Below are 17,324 nucleotides of genomic sequence, written 5' to 3' on the forward strand. Positions count from 1 at the left end.
TTCTACAAATCAGTTCACTTCACTGACTAGATTATTGAGTAACAAACATCAGTTTGTCACCCAAAATCTAACCACTGCCCCCTAACATGTTTCGCCAGCTAAACTGGCTTCATCAAGGGTATCAGGCCAGTTTAGCTGACAAAACATGTTGGGGGGCAGTGGTTAGATTTTAGGTGACAAACTGATGTTTGTTACTCGATAATCTAGTCAGTGAAGTGAACTGATTTGTGAACTGATTATTGTTTAATAATCCCTTCTTGATGACAGATGCCACCTTCTCTGTTTTTTAGGGTACATGCACATGGCCGTTGCTCGGCAGTTCCATGCATTGGGGACCGCAATTTGCGGTATATGCAGATGAATGCAGACCCATTCATCTGCGATCTGTCCACACTGCAAAAAATAGAACATGTTCTATTATTTTGCAGTGCGGAGGCACTCCGTAGTGCTTGCGTGGGCTTCTGTGCTTCTGTTCTGCACCGCACCTTTCAGATTGCGGACCCATTCAAGTGAATGCATACGTATCTGTGATGTAGTGGAAAAACGTCCGGACCCCATATATATTGCGGACCCGCTGTTTGCGAGCCACAATACAGGCGTTCGTGTGCATGAGCCCTTAATCTGTAAAAAGGTTGCTTGCCTTTGTGATTCAGGATTAATCACAAAGTTTTGGATTTGCCAAAATTAGAATGTTATGGGAAGTTTGTAATGCATTTGATTTGTGCAGAATCGATTTGCTCATCTCTAATTGTGGGGCTGCTGGTGTAATATTATTTTGCCCATTGCAACCTTACATTATACCTTACAATACTTATTGCAACCTTATCAAGATGCCCATACTAGTATTATACTTGCCAATAAGACAACATAAATATAATACTAGGCTTGAAGATAATGTAAAAGGGGTTGACCCCCGAAAAAGCTGTTTATATGTGAGTCTCCAACACCAGAGCTGCCAACCTAATTTTCTTTTCTTTTTTTCTGGATAACTGTTCCAAATAAAATCACATCCTACTTTTTTAAAAGATACATTGTAAACCATATCAAATCATAGGGATTAAAACTGACCCATATCTACAGCCCAGAGTACGGTTATGAAGACATCAGCTACAACTGGATAATTACAGTAAAGCTGCACAAGCTTCTCCAAATTCAGAGAAAATCAAGGACAACTCAGTTTTTTACAGATAGTGGAAAAAAGCCTTCTATTTTTACAGACTATCCAATAATTTTGTGACCAACACCTTATCTGATTAACATGTGCTGTTAGGGAGGAAAATTATCCATGGCAAAATGTTCCCTTGCTTGAGTACAATGGTGGTTGGTTTGTAGACTGAGAGGAGCCGTGCACCAGCCACTGCTCTCCTGCCACAACAGCCAGGATTGTAGATAACCCAGCAGTTTGGCACCTTAGATGCTGTGGGTAATAGCCTCCAAAAAAGAATATAAAAGCGATCAAAAGGTTGTATGTACCTCAAAATGGTATCAAGGAACATAAAAAATATACAAATTTGGTGTATACAGAATCATATTGGCCCACAGAACAAAATATTATGTCAGTTATACTGTATGGTGAACAATATGGTTTATGTTCATCAAAAATGTTACTGCTAACATACAGTATATGACTGTGTTGATGGAAAAATAAAAAAGTTATGGCACTTTGAATGCCCAAAGAATAGCTCCATATTTTCATTTCCTACAGTGTGCAAGCACTACCACCACTGCTGGATTGCAGGGTGGTCCTAACCATGGAAATGAGTAGTGTATAATGTGATGGAAAAATGAGTCTAGCCAGCAAAGGAAGCAATATGGAGAATCACAATGTATTAGTTAGTGGCTTGTATTAATGTATTCTACATAATAAATGCTATTTTCTGAAGTGACACAACCCCTTTAAGTTTTTTTTTTCCACAGGCCAATCATCAGGTCAATTATCAGTGCTGTGTCCATGTTTGTGTGTCACCAGTTTTGCACTGGGCATGCTCGGCATCCAATCAGGACATAGCGCTCCACACGGACACAGCGCTACACACAAGTTTCCCTGCACCCTATAGGCAGGCCACAGCTCTCCCTCCGCCGTCCGCTCCTGCCACAGTTCCGTCGCCGCCGTCCGCTCCTGCCACAGTTGCCCTGCCGCCGTCCACTGCACCGTCCAGCCAGTGCGCATGCGCCGCCTTCACTGCACGGGGTGTGGTCTGTGTGGACGGTGGGCGGTGCGGACGGTGTGTGGGGAGCAGCGTTGATCAGCCGAAGCGCTGTGTGATTATTGCTCTGCGCGCCGGACAATTCTAGCGCCCGTTATTGTAACGGGCATAATGTCTAGTTATATTATATTACCTATATCTTGTGTAGCTTAAAGGACCAATTTGTTAAGTGGTTGTGCTATATCCTTGAAATGTTCTGCTGAAGGAAGCAATTCTTTGGAGAAAGGATAAAATCCTCTCTGTTTGCAGTTGTTTTTAGGGCTTCAGATAACAACATACAGCACAGCACCAGGAGACTTTTCATTCATTTCTTTGTATTAGCAAATATAGAGAGGTTATGTCTCCTAAGCGCTGTGGAATATGTCAACGCTATATAAGTATGTAAAATGAAAAAGAAATACAATTCTGTTACAGAGTTTGTGCAGTGGAAAGATATTTATGACCTCAGGATAAGTCATCAATACAAACAGCGGTTTTTGGTGTGGATTTGATGCAGATCTCACCTTTCATTGGACGTGGGTGAAATCTGCAGCTCACCCAATTAAGCCAGTACTCTCTGCTCTGCACTGATGAAGGGCAATCATCCCAAAACCGCTGTCTGCAGATGAGCTGCCAGCTTATTTAATATCAAAGTCATGTCTCAAGGTCAATATAAAGGGTCAAACATTGACTTCTAGGATAGCTGCCTTACATCAAGTGGCATTAGAGGCAGAGCTTATTAAGAGCTCATTTGCATCCCTTTCTTCCCAGAATTCCAGAGGAGCATGTATGTGCTATAAGTCTCCTCATGCTGATTAAGGCACTTTCTCCCCAAGGAGAGATAGTACCCCCCAAATCCGCAGATAAAAATGAAAACATAATTGACATGCTGTGGATTTGGAAATCCGTACGGCAGGTCACACAAAAAAAATCTGCAAAGTGTAAATGGGATATGTGTAATCTCATACACTTTGCTGGTACTGTACTATGCTGCAGTTTTGAATTTGCAGCCGCCCTATATTCATTCTTATGGGGCCACTGAAAACAGCCAAGAGCTGGCTCGGCTATTTCCGTCAGGCTGATAGAAGTGAATGAAAGTGATGGCTGGTCATGCACAGTGTGCTTCCATTCACATCTATCGGGAGAGCACTTGGTGGTGGCCGGACCGGAGTCCTCTAGCCACCACTTTGGCCGGCTCCATTCTCGATATAGGGGTGGGCCCCAGCGGTGGGACCCACACCTATCAGACAATGGGGGCATATTCTAGCAATGTGCCCCCATTGTCTCAGATGAGAGAACCCCTTTAAGGTAAAACAGACAAATCACATACAGAATAAATCACAGACATAATAATCAATCATCAAGGTCAGTATGCAAACAATTTTTCTTTCTTCCTTCTCCCTTTTGACAGAGAACCAAGGGCTGCAAATACCCTTTTGTATGGATATCCTGCAACTAATAAAAGTTTAAAATAGTGTAAGTCCGTATGATTAGGTGACCTGCACTGCACAGATTATACTTACACAGCGCTATGTCAACCAAGGAGTGTATATAATCCCTCCGTAACTTGCTGTTCTTATTTTGGCGGAGATCCACGTTCTCATGCAATACCGCAGGATCTGCACACGGACTTAATTCAGATATACCCCAGGTGAATCTGCTGTTTTTTCTTTCGATTTCTTTTCCTAGAGGTTTCTGTGAATAAAAGTGGCTTCTGCAATAGTGAAGCTCCGTTGGTGTTTGATTAAAATTTTTTATTTGCGCATACTCACAAACACGCTCTTTAAAATTGGCATTTAAAAATCCCAGCGTCTTAAACTTTTGCCCGACCCGGGTTTCACTCCTTGAGCTTCGTCAGGGACACACTTCATCTATCCCTCCCCCTTCTTTTTATTTGATAGGCTGGAGTTAATCAAGCATCAGATGTGCTACTCCAGACAACTTGCCTAGTGCTACTTTAACCCTATACTTATATCACCTAATCCTCAGGAGAAAAAAAACAGATGCTATTAGGTCCCAATTCACATGGACATAATTTTACTGTCAGTTTTATATTCTAATTTAGCACAGCTTGCAGGTCAAAGTCTACATTCAGACCTCCTGGTTGTAATGTACCTAAGTCATATATCCACTCTCTTTTTTGTTAATTTTTTCCAAAAAGCTTCCTCCCCTCCAGTGGTTTTGTACAGATTCTACCCCCATAAACTTTAGACCTTCTGGATTTTTTTGGTGATATTTTTTATAATGAGCCGATACACCATGACTTTCAAGTCCTTTTTTGATGTTTCTTATGTGCTCCTGCACACGGACCTTGAGAGTTCTAATTGTCCGTCCTACATACTGGAGGCCACAAGGACACTCCAGTACATATACAACCCCTTTACTGTAACATGTCATCTCACCCACTAATTCTAACTGTTTCTTTTTGCTGGTGCTCATGATTATAGTGCTCTTTTGTAACCTATCTGTTTTTTTCCTGTTTTTGCAAGCAATACAAAAACCGCACCAGTTAAAACAGTTTTTTTCTTTTTATTTTTATCTTCCAATCGGTTGGCACTGTGTACTAATTTATTTTGTAAATTGGGTGCTTTTTTATAGATGACTAATGGTTGTTCAGGAATCACCGGTCCCAGTACTGGGTCATTTTTTAAAATCGACCAGTTTTTTTTAATTGCGTTTTTCAATTCCCCAGAGCACTGTGTGAACTGGGTTATAAATGAAAATCGAAAATCCATGGTTCTTTTAGATGTTTTAGGTTTATTAGGGGTTCCCTCTCGTTGTTTGATTACATCTTTTATACATCTATCTAAATTGTCGTTCTCAGAACCTTTTTCCAAAAACCGTTCTTTTATTACATTACTCTGCTTTTTGAAAATAGCTAGATCAGTGCAGTTTCGGTGGATTCTCTGGACCTGTCCCTTCGGTATATTATGCAACCAAGGGGCATAGTGGCAGCTCGTTAGATCTATATACCCGTTAACATCTGTGGGTTTGAAAAAGGTCTTTGGTTTTGAGCTGTCCCTCTTCGACATATATAGTGAGGTCCAAAAAATCCACAGAGACCGCACTGACCGTACTAGTGAAACTCAGGTTCCATTCCTCATTATCCAATCCTGCGATAAAGGCCTCCAGCTGATTTTTTCACCTTCCCATATCACCAAGCAATCGTCTATATACCTTTTCCAGGTTTTTAGAGTCTTACTTTTTTTGGATTTTTTAATCTCGGGGTCAATGTATTGTTTCTCCCACATGGTCATAAAAATATTCGCAAAACTGGGGGCCAATTTCGCCCCCATCGCCGTTCCAACCTTCTGTAGGTAATATTGGCCCTTAAACCAAAAATAGTTGTGTTCTAAGCAGAATTCAACACAGCGCACTATAAAGTCAGCTTGCGTCTTAGTCATGTCAGGGTCATTGTACAGGGTTTCTTGTATTGCTTGTAGTCCTAGTATTTTTGGTATAATAGTATACAGGGAGGACACATCGATGGTAGCCATCCATGTGTTCTCCCCAATCCCCTGCATTTCTTTTATTATTTTAACCACACTACCGCTGTCCTTCAAATAGGAAGGTGCCAGTGGTACATATTTTTGTAAAAAATTATCTATATACTCCGTAGTTCTACTAGTGAGGGAATTAATCCCTGACACTATAGGTCTACCGGGGGGATTTGTAGCACTCTTGTGTATTTTTGGCAGTATATAGATAATTGGGGTCATCGGTTCTTTTATGTTCAAATACTCCATTTCTTTTTTATTAAGTATGCATTTGTCACCACCATATTTAACCAAAGCTTGTAGTTTGTTTTTATATTCTGGGAGGGGGTCTTTTTTCAACACAGCATAGGTCTTGATGTCACTCAGCTGTCTCAAGACCTCAGCTTCATAATCCTCAATGTTCATAACTACTACCCCCCCCCCCTTATCTGCAGGCTTTATTATTATACCCTGATTATCCTGTAACATTTTTAATGCATCTCTTTCTTTTTTAGTTAAGTTACCTCCTTTCTTTTTAAATTCTATTTTTTCCAATTCATTCAGGATACTTCTTTTAAACGCATCTATGCACTCATTATTTTTGTTTTTCGGGTAAAATTTTAATTTGTCTTTTATTTTCGTATGCGTATATTCTTGTTTCTGCTCTGCATTATGTTGGTTATTAGTTGGTTCCTTCCCTGCAAAAAATTTTGCTATATTTAGCTTTCTAATGTATTTATGGATGTCCACAAAGGCATCAAATTTATTTAAACTTTTAGTTGGCGCAAATTTCAACCCCTTTCTTAGTACCGCTTTTTCAGATTCTGACAAGGTGTGCCTGCTGAGATTAAATATCCCTTCATTCACACCTTGCTTCTTTTGTTCAGCGATTTTGTGTTTTTTTCCCCCTCTTTTTCCTCTATAAACCTTCTTTTTTGCGGTGTATTGGTGTTTGGTGTGGTTTTGTTTTTTCTTTCCTGCAGTTTCTCAGATTTTTCTTGTTCCTCCATCTTTTAATTCATCTCCATTTTGGGTTGGTCTCACCCTATTTCCCTGCATTGACGTGGGGTCCTCCTTTACAAATTTATATGGGTTATTATTTTTGTATTGTCGCCCGTATTGTTGATATGGTCTCCTCGCATTGGGCCACTGATAATGGTTGGAGTGACTCCCATATCCATTATAATTTCCATTATAATGCTGTGTGTTCCACCCACTAATACATGGAACACACAGCATTATAATGGAAATTATAATGGATATGGGAGTCACTCCAACCATTATCAGTGGCCCAATGCGAGGAGACCATATCAACAATATGGGCGACAATACAAAAATAATAACCCATATAAATTTGTAAAGGAGGACCCCACGTCAATGCAGGGAAATAGGGTGAGACCAACCCAAAATGGAGATGAATTAAAAGATATAATGCAGGAAGAGAGGAAGTTGGACCAACAGAATTTTCCACACCAAGCGATCAAGGGTGTACAGAGGGAGGAACAAGAAAAATCCGAGAAACTGCAGGAAAGAAAAAACAAAACCACACCAAACACCAATACACCGCAAAAAAGAAGGTTTATAGAGGAAAAAGAGGGGGGAAAAAACACAAAATCGCTGAACAAAAGAAGCAAGGTGTGAATGAAGGGATATTTAATCTCAGCAGGCACACCTTGTCAGAATCTGAAAAAGCGGTACTAAGAAAGGGGTTGAAATTTGCGCCAACTAAAAGTTTAAATAAATTTGATTCCTTTGTGGACATCCATAAATACATTAGAAAGCTAAATATAGCAAAAAATTTTGCAGGGAAGGAACCAACTAATAACCAACATAATGCAGAGCAGAAACAAGAATATACGCATACGAAATTAAAAGAGAAATCAAAATTTTACCCGAAAAACAAAAATAATGAGTGCATAGATGCGTTTAAAAGAAGTATCCTGAATGAATTGGAAAAAATAGAATTTAAAAAGAAAGGAGGTAACTTAACTAAAAAAGAAAGAGATGCATTAAAAATGTTACAGGATAATCAGGGTATAATAATAAAGCCTGCAGATAAGGGGGAGGGGGGGGTAGTAGTTATGAACATTGAGGATTATGAAGCTGAGGTCTTGAGACAGCTGAGTGACATCAAGACCTATGCTGTGTTGAAAAAAGACCCCCTCCCAGAATATAAAAACAAAGTACAAGCTTTGGTTAAATATGGTGGTGACAAAGGCATACTTAATAAAAAAGAAATGGAGTATTTGAACATAAAAGAACCGATGACCCCAATTATCTATATACTGCCAAAAATACACAAGAGTGCTACAAATCCCCCCGGTAGACCTATAGTGTCAGGGATTAATTCCCTCACTAGTAGAACTACGGAGTATATAGATAATTTTTTACAAAAATATGTACCACTGGCACCTTCTTATTTGAAGGACAGCGGTAGTGTGGTTAAAATAATAAAAGAAATGCAGGGGATTGGGGAGAACACATGGATGGCTACCATCGATGTGTCCTCCCTGTATACTATTATACCAAAAATACTAGGACTACAAGCAATACAAGAAACCCTGTACAATGACCCTGACATGACTAAGACGCAAGCTGACTTTATAGTACGCTGTGTTGAATTCTGCTTAGAACACAACTATTTTTGGTTTAAGGGCCAATATTACCTACAGAAGGTTGGAACGGCGATGGGGGCGAAATTGGCCCCCAGTTTTGCGAATATTTTTATTACCATGTGGGAGAAACAATACATTGACCCCGAGATTAAAAAATCCAAAAAAAGTGGGACTCTAAAAACCTGGAAAAGGTATATAGACGATTGCTTGGTGATATGGGAAGGTGAAAAAATCAGCTGGAGGCCTTTATCGCAGGATTGGATAATGAGGAATGGAACCTGAGTTTCACTAGTACGGTCAGTGCGGTCTCTGTGGATTTTTTGGACCTTACTATATATGTCGAAGAGGGACAGCTCAAAACTAAGACCTTTTTCCAACCCACAGATGTTAACGGGTATATAGATCTAACGAGCTGCCACTATGCCCCTTGGTTGCATAATATACCGAAGGGACAGGTCCAGAGAATCCACCGAAACTGCACTGATCTAGCCATTTTCAAAAAGCAGAGTAATGTAATAAAAGAACGGTTTTTGGAAAAAGGTTCTGAGAACGACAATTTAGATAGATGTATAAAAGATGTAATCAAACAACGAGAGGGAACCCCTAATAAACCTAAAACATCTAAAAGAACCATGGATTTTCGTTTTTCATTTATAACCCAGTTCACACAGTGCTCTGGGGAATTGAAAAACGCAATTAAAAAAAACTGGTCGATTTTAAAAAATGACCCAGTACTGGGACCGGTGATTCCTGAACAACCATTAGTCATCTATAAAAAAGCACCCAATTTACAAAATAAATTAGTACACAGTGCCAACCGATTGGAAGATAAAAATAAAAAATAAAAAAACTGTTTTAACTGGTGCGGTTTTTGTATTGCTTGCAAAAACAGGAAAAAAACAGATAGGTTACAAAAGAGCACTATAATCATGAGCACCAGCAAAAAGAAACAGTTAGAATTCGTGGGTGAGATGACATGTTACAGTAAAGGGGTTGTATATGTACTGGAGTGTCCTTGTGGCCTCCAGTATGTAGGACGGACAATTAGACCTCTCAAGGTCCGTGTGCAGGAGCACATAAGAAACATCAAAAAAGGACTTGAAAGTCATGGTGTATCGGCTCATTATAAAAAATATCACCAAAAAATTCCAGAAGGTCTAAAGTTTATGGGGGTAGAATCTGTACAAAACCACTGGAGGGGAGGAAGCTTTTTGGAAAAAATTAACAAAAAAGAGAGTAAGTGGATATATGACTTAGGTACATTACAACCAGGAGGTCTGAATGTAGACTTTGACCTGCAAGCTGTGCTAAATTAGAATATAAAACTGACAGTAAAATGATGTCCATGTGAATTGGGACCTAATAGCATCTGTTTTTTTTCTCCTGAGGATTAGGTGATATAAGTATAGGGTTAAAGTAGCACTAGGCAAGTTGTCTGGAGTAGCACATCTGATGCTTGATTAACTCCAGCCTATCAAATAAAAAGAAGGGGGAGGGATAGATGAAGTGTGCCCCTGACGAAGCTCAAGGAGTGAAACCCGGGTTGGGCAAAAGTTTAAGACGCTGGGATTTTTAAATGCCAATTTTAACCACCTCCGGACCGCCTAACGCAGGATCGCGTTCCGGAGGTGGCAGCCCTGCGCAGAGTCACGCATATATGCGTCATCTCGCGATGGCCGAGATTTCCTGTGAACGCGCGCACACAGGCGCGCGCGCTCACAGGAACGGAAGGTAAGAGAGTTGATCTCCAGCCTGCCAGCGGCGATCGTTCACCTGCTACCTGGTCCTCTGGTGGTCCCCTTTGTTTGGATCGACCACCAGAGGACACAGGTAGCTCAGTAAAGTCCCACCAAGCACCACTACACTACACTACACCCCCCCCCGTCACTTATTAACCCCTTATTAGCCCCTGATCACCCCTGATCACCCCATATAGACTCCCTGATCACCCCCCTGTCATTGATCACCCCCCTGTCATTGATTACCCCCCTGTAAAGCTCCATTCAGATGTCCGCATGATTTTTACGGATCCACTGATAGATGGATCGGATCCGCAAAACGCATCCGGACGTCTGAATGAAGCCTTACAGGGGCATGATCAATGACTGTGGTTATCACCCCATATAGACTCCCTGATCACCCCCCCTGTCATTGATTACACCCCTGTCATTGATCAACCCCCTGTAAAGCTCCATTCAGACGTCCGCATGATTTTTACGGATCCACTGATAGATGGATCGGATCCGCAAAACGCATCCGGACGTCTGAATGAAGCCTTACAGGGGCGTGATCAATGACTGTGGTGATCACCCCATATAGACTCCCTGATCACCCCCCTGTAAAGCTCCATTCAGATGTCTGCATGATTTTTACGGATGCACTGATAGATGGATCCGATCCGCAAAACGCATCCGGACGTCTGAATGAAGCCTTACAGGGGCATGATCAATGACTGTGGTGATCACCCCATATAGACTCCCTGATCACCCCCCTGTCATTGATTACCCCCCTGTAAAGCTCCATTCAGATGTCCGCATGATTTTTACGGATGCACTGATAGATGGATCGGATCCGCAAAACGCATCCGGACGTCTGAATGAAGCCTTACAGGGGCGTGATCAATGACTGTGGTGATCACCCCATATAGACTCCCTGATCACCCCCCTGTCATTGATTACCCCCCTGTCATTGATTACCCCCCTGTAAAGCTCCATTCAGACGTCCGCATGATTTTTACGGATCCACTGATAGATGGATCGGATCCGCAAAACGCATCCGGACGTCTGAATGAAGCCTTACAGGGGCGTGATCAATGACTGTGGTGATCACCCCATATAGACTCCCTGATCACCCCCCTGTCATTGATCAACCCCCCTGTCATTGATCAACCCCCCTGTCATTGATCACCCCCCTGTCATTGATCACCCCCCTGTCATTGATCACCCCTCTGTAAGGCTCCATTCAGATATTTTTTTGGCCCAAGTTAGCGGAATTTATTTTTTTTTTTCTTACAAAGTCTCATATTCCACTAACTTGTGTCAAAAAATAAAATCTCACATGAACTCACCATACCCCTCACGGAATCCAAATGCGTAAAATTTTTTAGACATTTATATTCCAGACTTCTTCTCACGCTTTAGGGCCCCTAGAATGCCAGGGCAGTATAAATACCCCACATGTGACCCCATTTCGGAAAGAAGACACCCCCAGGTATTCCGTGAGGGCCATATTGAGTCCATGAAAGATTGAAATTTTTGTCCCAAGTTAGCGGAACGGGAGACTTTGTGAGAAAAAAATTAAAAATATCAATTTCCGCTAACTTGTGCCAAAAAAAAAAAATTTCTATGAACTCGCCATGCCCCTCATTGAATACCTTGGGGTGTCTTCTTTCCAAAATGGGGTCACATGTGGGGTATTTATACTGCCCTGGCATTCTAGGGGCCCCAAAGCGTGAGAAGAAGTCTGGTATCCAAATGTCTAAAAATGCCCTCCTAAAAGGAATTTGGGCACCTTTGCGCATCTAGGCTGCAAAAAAGTGTCACACATCTGGTATCGCCGTACTCAGGAGAAGTTGGGGAATGTGTTTTGGGGTGTCATTTTACATATACCCATGCTGGGTGAGAGAAATATCTTGGTCAAATGCCAACTTTGTATAAAAAAATGGGAAAAGTTGTCTTTTGCCAAGATATTTCTCTCACCCAGCATGGGTATATGTAAAATGACACCCCAAAACACATTCCCCAACTTCTCCTGAATACGGCGATACCACATGTGTGACACTTTTTTGCAGCCTAGGTGGGCAAAGGGGCCCATATTCCAAAGAGCACCTTTAGGATTTCACAGGTCATTTACCTACTTACCACACATTAGGGCCCCTGGAAAATGCCAGGGCAGTATAACTACCCCACAAGTGACCCCATTTTGGAAAGAAGACACCCCAAGGTATTCCGTGAGGGGCATGGCGAGTTCCTAGAATTTTTTATTTTTTGTCACAAGTTAGTGGAAAATGCTTATTTTTTTTTTTCATACAAAGTCTCATATTCCACTAACTTGTGACAAAAAATAAAAAGTTCCATGAACTCACTATGCCCATCAGCGAATACCTTGGGGTCTCTTCTTTCCAAAATGGGGTCACTTGTGGGGTAGTTATACTGCCCTGGCATTCTAGGGGCCCAAATGTGTGGTAAGGAGTTTGAAATCAAATTCTGTAAAAAATGACCTGTGAAATCCGAAAGGTGCTCTTTTGAATATGGGCCCCTTTGCCCACCTAGGCTGCAAAAAAGTGTCACACATCTGGTATCTCCGTAATCGGGAGAAGTTGGGGAATGTGTTTTGGGGTGTCATTTTACATATACCCATGCTGGGTGAGAGAAATATCTTGGCAAAAGACAACTTTTCCCATTTTTTTATACAAAGTTGGCATTTGACCAAGATATTTATCTCACCCAGCATGGGTATATGTAAAAAGACACCCCAAAACACATTCCTCAACTTCTCCTGAATACAGAGATACCAGATGTGTGACACTTTTTTGCAGCCTAGGTGGGCAAAGGGCCCACATTCCAAAGAGCACCTTTCGGATTTCACAGGTCATTTACCTACTTACCACACATTTGGGCCCTTAGAATGCCAGGGCAGTATAACTACCCCACAAGTGACCCCATTTTGGAAAGAAGAGACCCCAAGGTATTCGCTGATGGGCATAGTGAGTTCATGGAAGTTTTTATTTTTTGTCACAAGTTTGTGGAATATGAGACTTTGTATGAAAAAAAAAAAAAAAAAAAATCATCATTTTCCACTAACTTGTGACAAAAAATAAAAAATTCTAGGAACTCGCCATGCCCCTCACGGAATACCTTGGGGTGTCTTCTTTCCAAAATGGGGTCACTTGTGGGGTAGTTATACTGCCCTGGCATTCTAGGGGCCCAAATGTGTGGTAAGGAGTTTGAAATCAAATTCAGGAAAAAATGAGGAGTGAAATCCGAAAGGTGCTCTTTGGAATAAGGGCCCCTTTGCCCAACTAGGCTGCAAAAAAGTGTCACACATCTGGTATCCCCGTACTCAGGAGAAGTTGAGGAATGTGTTTTGGGGTGTCTTTTTACATATACCCATGCTGGGTGAGATAAATATCTTGGTCAAATGACAACTTTGTATAAAAAAATGGGAAAAGTTGTCTTTTGCCAAGATATTTCTCTCACCCAGCATGGGTATATATAAAATGACACCCCAAAACACATTCCCCACCTTCTCCTGAGTACGGAGATACCAGATGTGTGACACTTTTTTGCAGCCTAGGTGGGCAAAGGGGCCCATATTCCAAAGAGCACCTTTCGGATTTCACAGGTCATTTTTTACAGAATTTGATTTCAAACTCCTTACCACACATTTGGGCCCCTAGAATGCCAGGGCAGTATATCTACCCCACAAGTGACCCCATTTTGGAAAGAAGAGACCCCAAGGTATTCGCTGATGGGCATAGTGAGTTCATAGAACTTTTTATTTTTTGTCACAAGTTAGTGGAATATGAGACTTTGTAAGAAAAAATAAATAAATAAAATAAATCATAATTTTCCGCTAACTTGTGACAAAAAATAAAAAGTTCTATGAACTCACTATGCCCATCAGCGAATACCTTAGGGTGTGTACTTTCAGAAATGGGGTCATTTGTGGGGTGTTTGTACTGTCTGGGCATTGTAGAACCTCAGGAAACATGACAGGTGCTCAGAAAGTCAGAGCTGCTTCAAAAAGCGGAAATTCACATTTTTGTACCATAGTTTGTAAACGCTATAACTTTTACCCAAACCATTTTTTTTTTTTACCCAAACATTTTTTTTTTATCAAAGACATGTAGAACTATAAATTTAGAGCAAAATTTCTATATGGATGTCGTTTTTTTTGCAAAATTTTACAACTGAAAGTGAAAAATGTCATTTTTTTGCAAAAAAATCGTTAAATTTCGATTAATAACAAAAAAAGTAAAAATGTCAGCAGCAATGAAATACCACCAAATGAAAGCTCTATTAGTGAGAAGAAAAGGAGGTAAAATTCATTTGGGTGGTAAGTTGCATGACCGAGCAATAAACGGTGAAAGTAGTGTAGGTCAGAAGTGTAAAAAGTGGCCTGGTCTTTCAGGGTGTTTAAGCACTGGGGGCTGAGGTGGTTAAAGAGCGTGTTTGTGAGTATGTGCAAATAAAATTTTTTAATCAAACACCAACGGAGCTTCACTATTGCAGAAGCCACTTTTATTCACAGAAACCTCTAGGAAAAGAAATCGAAAGAAAAAACAGCAGATTCACCTGGGGTATATCTGAATTAAGTCCGTGTGCAGATCCTGCGGTATTGCATAAGAACGTGGATCCCCGCCAAAATAAGAACAGCAAGTTACGGAGGGATTATATACACGCCTTGGTTGACATAGCGCTGTGTAAGTATAATCTGTGCAGTGCAGGTCACCTAATCATACGGACTTACACTATTTTAAACTTTTATTAGTTGCAGGATATCCATACAAAAGGGTATTTGCAGCCCTTGGTTCTCTGTCAAAAGGGAGAAGGAAGAAAGAAGAATTGTTTGCATACTGACCTTGATGATATGCGCAGTCCGAACTCTATATTTTTACCTGTTTAAACGTGATTGATCCCACAACACTTTTCGGACCTGCAGCACAGCACTGTTGCGGACTGGTGACTAATTTCTTTTATATAATAATCAATCACATGGCCTGCACAATATAATATGGGGGGACTCCTTTCGCCATGTCGTAGCACAAGGCCGACACCCCATCGTAATACAAGACAGAGACATACCTTACAGCTTCCTACCTGTATGGTGTTCTCAATGGAGTTCCAATTAACTGTCTGCATGCACCACATTTATACCTGTCACCCCCTCCTTCTAAGGATGTCCAGTGTGCAGCACGCATGTCTCTGAGATAATCGCTCAGTAATGTGGCCTTCTCAGCACAATGCAGTGGGTTTGTATATGTTATCATTATTCCTAACTCACTACCTTACAAGAAATATCATGAATATAGAAGGCTGAATAACTATAGGGGACAGAACCAATCAGTACTTAATTAAGTATGTAAAATACCCTTACAACGCAGATCCGTTATTTTAGACAGGAAAAAAAAGTATTCGGGGGACTTTTACTCTGTCTAAAATAATGGATCTCAGACAGAAATGGCTAAAATGAATGCAATGTGTGCATAACTGAGCATAACGGATGCTTAAAATACAGTATCTTTTTTTTTTTTTTTTTATTGTTTTCTGTTTTTCTGACGGATCAGAGGAACAGAAAACGAAACAGTAATGTGTTACAATATATGTCGCCAAGTGCTGTGAAGTCTATAGCCTTGTGCATTATCTTCACATATTTCAATGCATAAACCCTCTTTCTATGGCTGCTCATCCCTCTTAGAAATGCTGGTCTAGCTTCAGTCTCTGGAATGCTACCTGGTCTTGTCCCTGAGTCCCAAGTGCAGTCCATTGCTGCTAAAGGACTGCAGATAATGATAGCGGTTCACATTTCAGCTGTCACGGCTGTAAGTGAGCAACTAGAGCATACACAGAAAATAGAGCCACTGACCGGACCCAAACTAGGGAGGATAAAGGGTGACCCCTGTCAGACCCTCAAAGCTTTCCCTATGCTGCTAAGCACATACCCGGATCCTAATGGTGGAACGAGGCATGCCCGCGTACCTAAGACTGATGACCACTGTAACCCCTACAATAGTGGAAGGGGCACGGCCACCGGTGCCCTGCTCAGTATATGGAGGGAACCGTGGTCACCTCGGATCCGGTCAGAAAACAAACAGATACACTACAATGTCTGCACACTTAGCTAAAGGTGCTGCGGCAGCAGAGAAGACGGATCCAAAGACAGGTGGCAATATCCGGAGTACTTGCTGCAGCAGAACAAAGGTCCAGTAATAAGATAGATAGAAAGTGAAGATACTCAAGCAAGAGCTACAACTCAAATGAGAAATATAATCCACACTCTACAAAAGGAGGAGGGGTGATTTAAAGACAGAGAAATCAAACATAGGAGGAACAGCTGGAAGGAAGGAAACAGAAAGTAATGACCTCATCCCAGGGGCGGAGAAACAGAGCAGTGAGAACTCCTCCAAGCTCTGGTAGTGACATCATCACAGGGGTGGAGGAACAGAGCTGTGAGAACGTCCCAAAGCTCTGGTAGTGACAGTACCCCCCCCTCTACGGGTGGACTCCGGACACCCAGGACCCACCTTCTCAGGATGAGCCCTATGAAATGCCCTGATGAGGCGAGTGGCTTTAATGTCCGACACCGGAACCCACATCCTCTCCTCAGGACCATAACCCCTCCAATGAACGAGGTACTGAAGAGAACCGCGGACAATGCGAGAGTCCGCAATTCTGGAAACCTCAAACTCCAGATTGCCATCAACCAAAATCGGAGGAGGAGGCAAAGAGGAGGGTACCGTGGGCTGGACATATGGTTTTAAGAGAGATCTGTGAAATACATTATGTATCTTCCAAACCCGTGGAAGATCAAGACGGAAGGCAACAGGATTGATGACTGACAAGATTTTATAAGGCCCAATAAACTTGGGACCCAATTTCCAGGAGGGAACCTTCAGTTTAATATTTCTTGTAGACAACCACACCAGATCACCCACATTCAGGTCCGGACCAGGCACACGTCTCTTATCAGCCACACGCTTATACTTCTCACTCATCTTTCTAAGATTACTCTGAATCTTTTGCCAAATGGTAGACAAAGACGAGGAAAATCTCTCCTCCTCAGGTAAACCAGAAGGAGCCCCTCCCGAGAATGTCCCAAACTGCGGATGGAACCCATATGCACCAAAGAATGGTGACTTATCAGAAGATTCCTGACGACGGTTGTTCAGAGCAAACTCAGCAAGAGGGAGAAATGAACACCAATCCTCCTGATTCTCTGCCACAAAACAGCGCAAATATGTCTCCAGATTCTGATTGAGGCGCTCAGTCTGACCATTCGACTGCGGGTGAAAAGCAGAAGAGAAGGACAGCCGAACCCCCAGGCGA

Source organism: Bufo bufo, chromosome 3 (genome assembly GCF_905171765.1).
Source record: "Bufo bufo chromosome 3, aBufBuf1.1, whole genome shotgun sequence".
NCBI classification, from domain to species: Eukaryota; Metazoa; Chordata; class Amphibia; order Anura; family Bufonidae; genus Bufo; species Bufo bufo.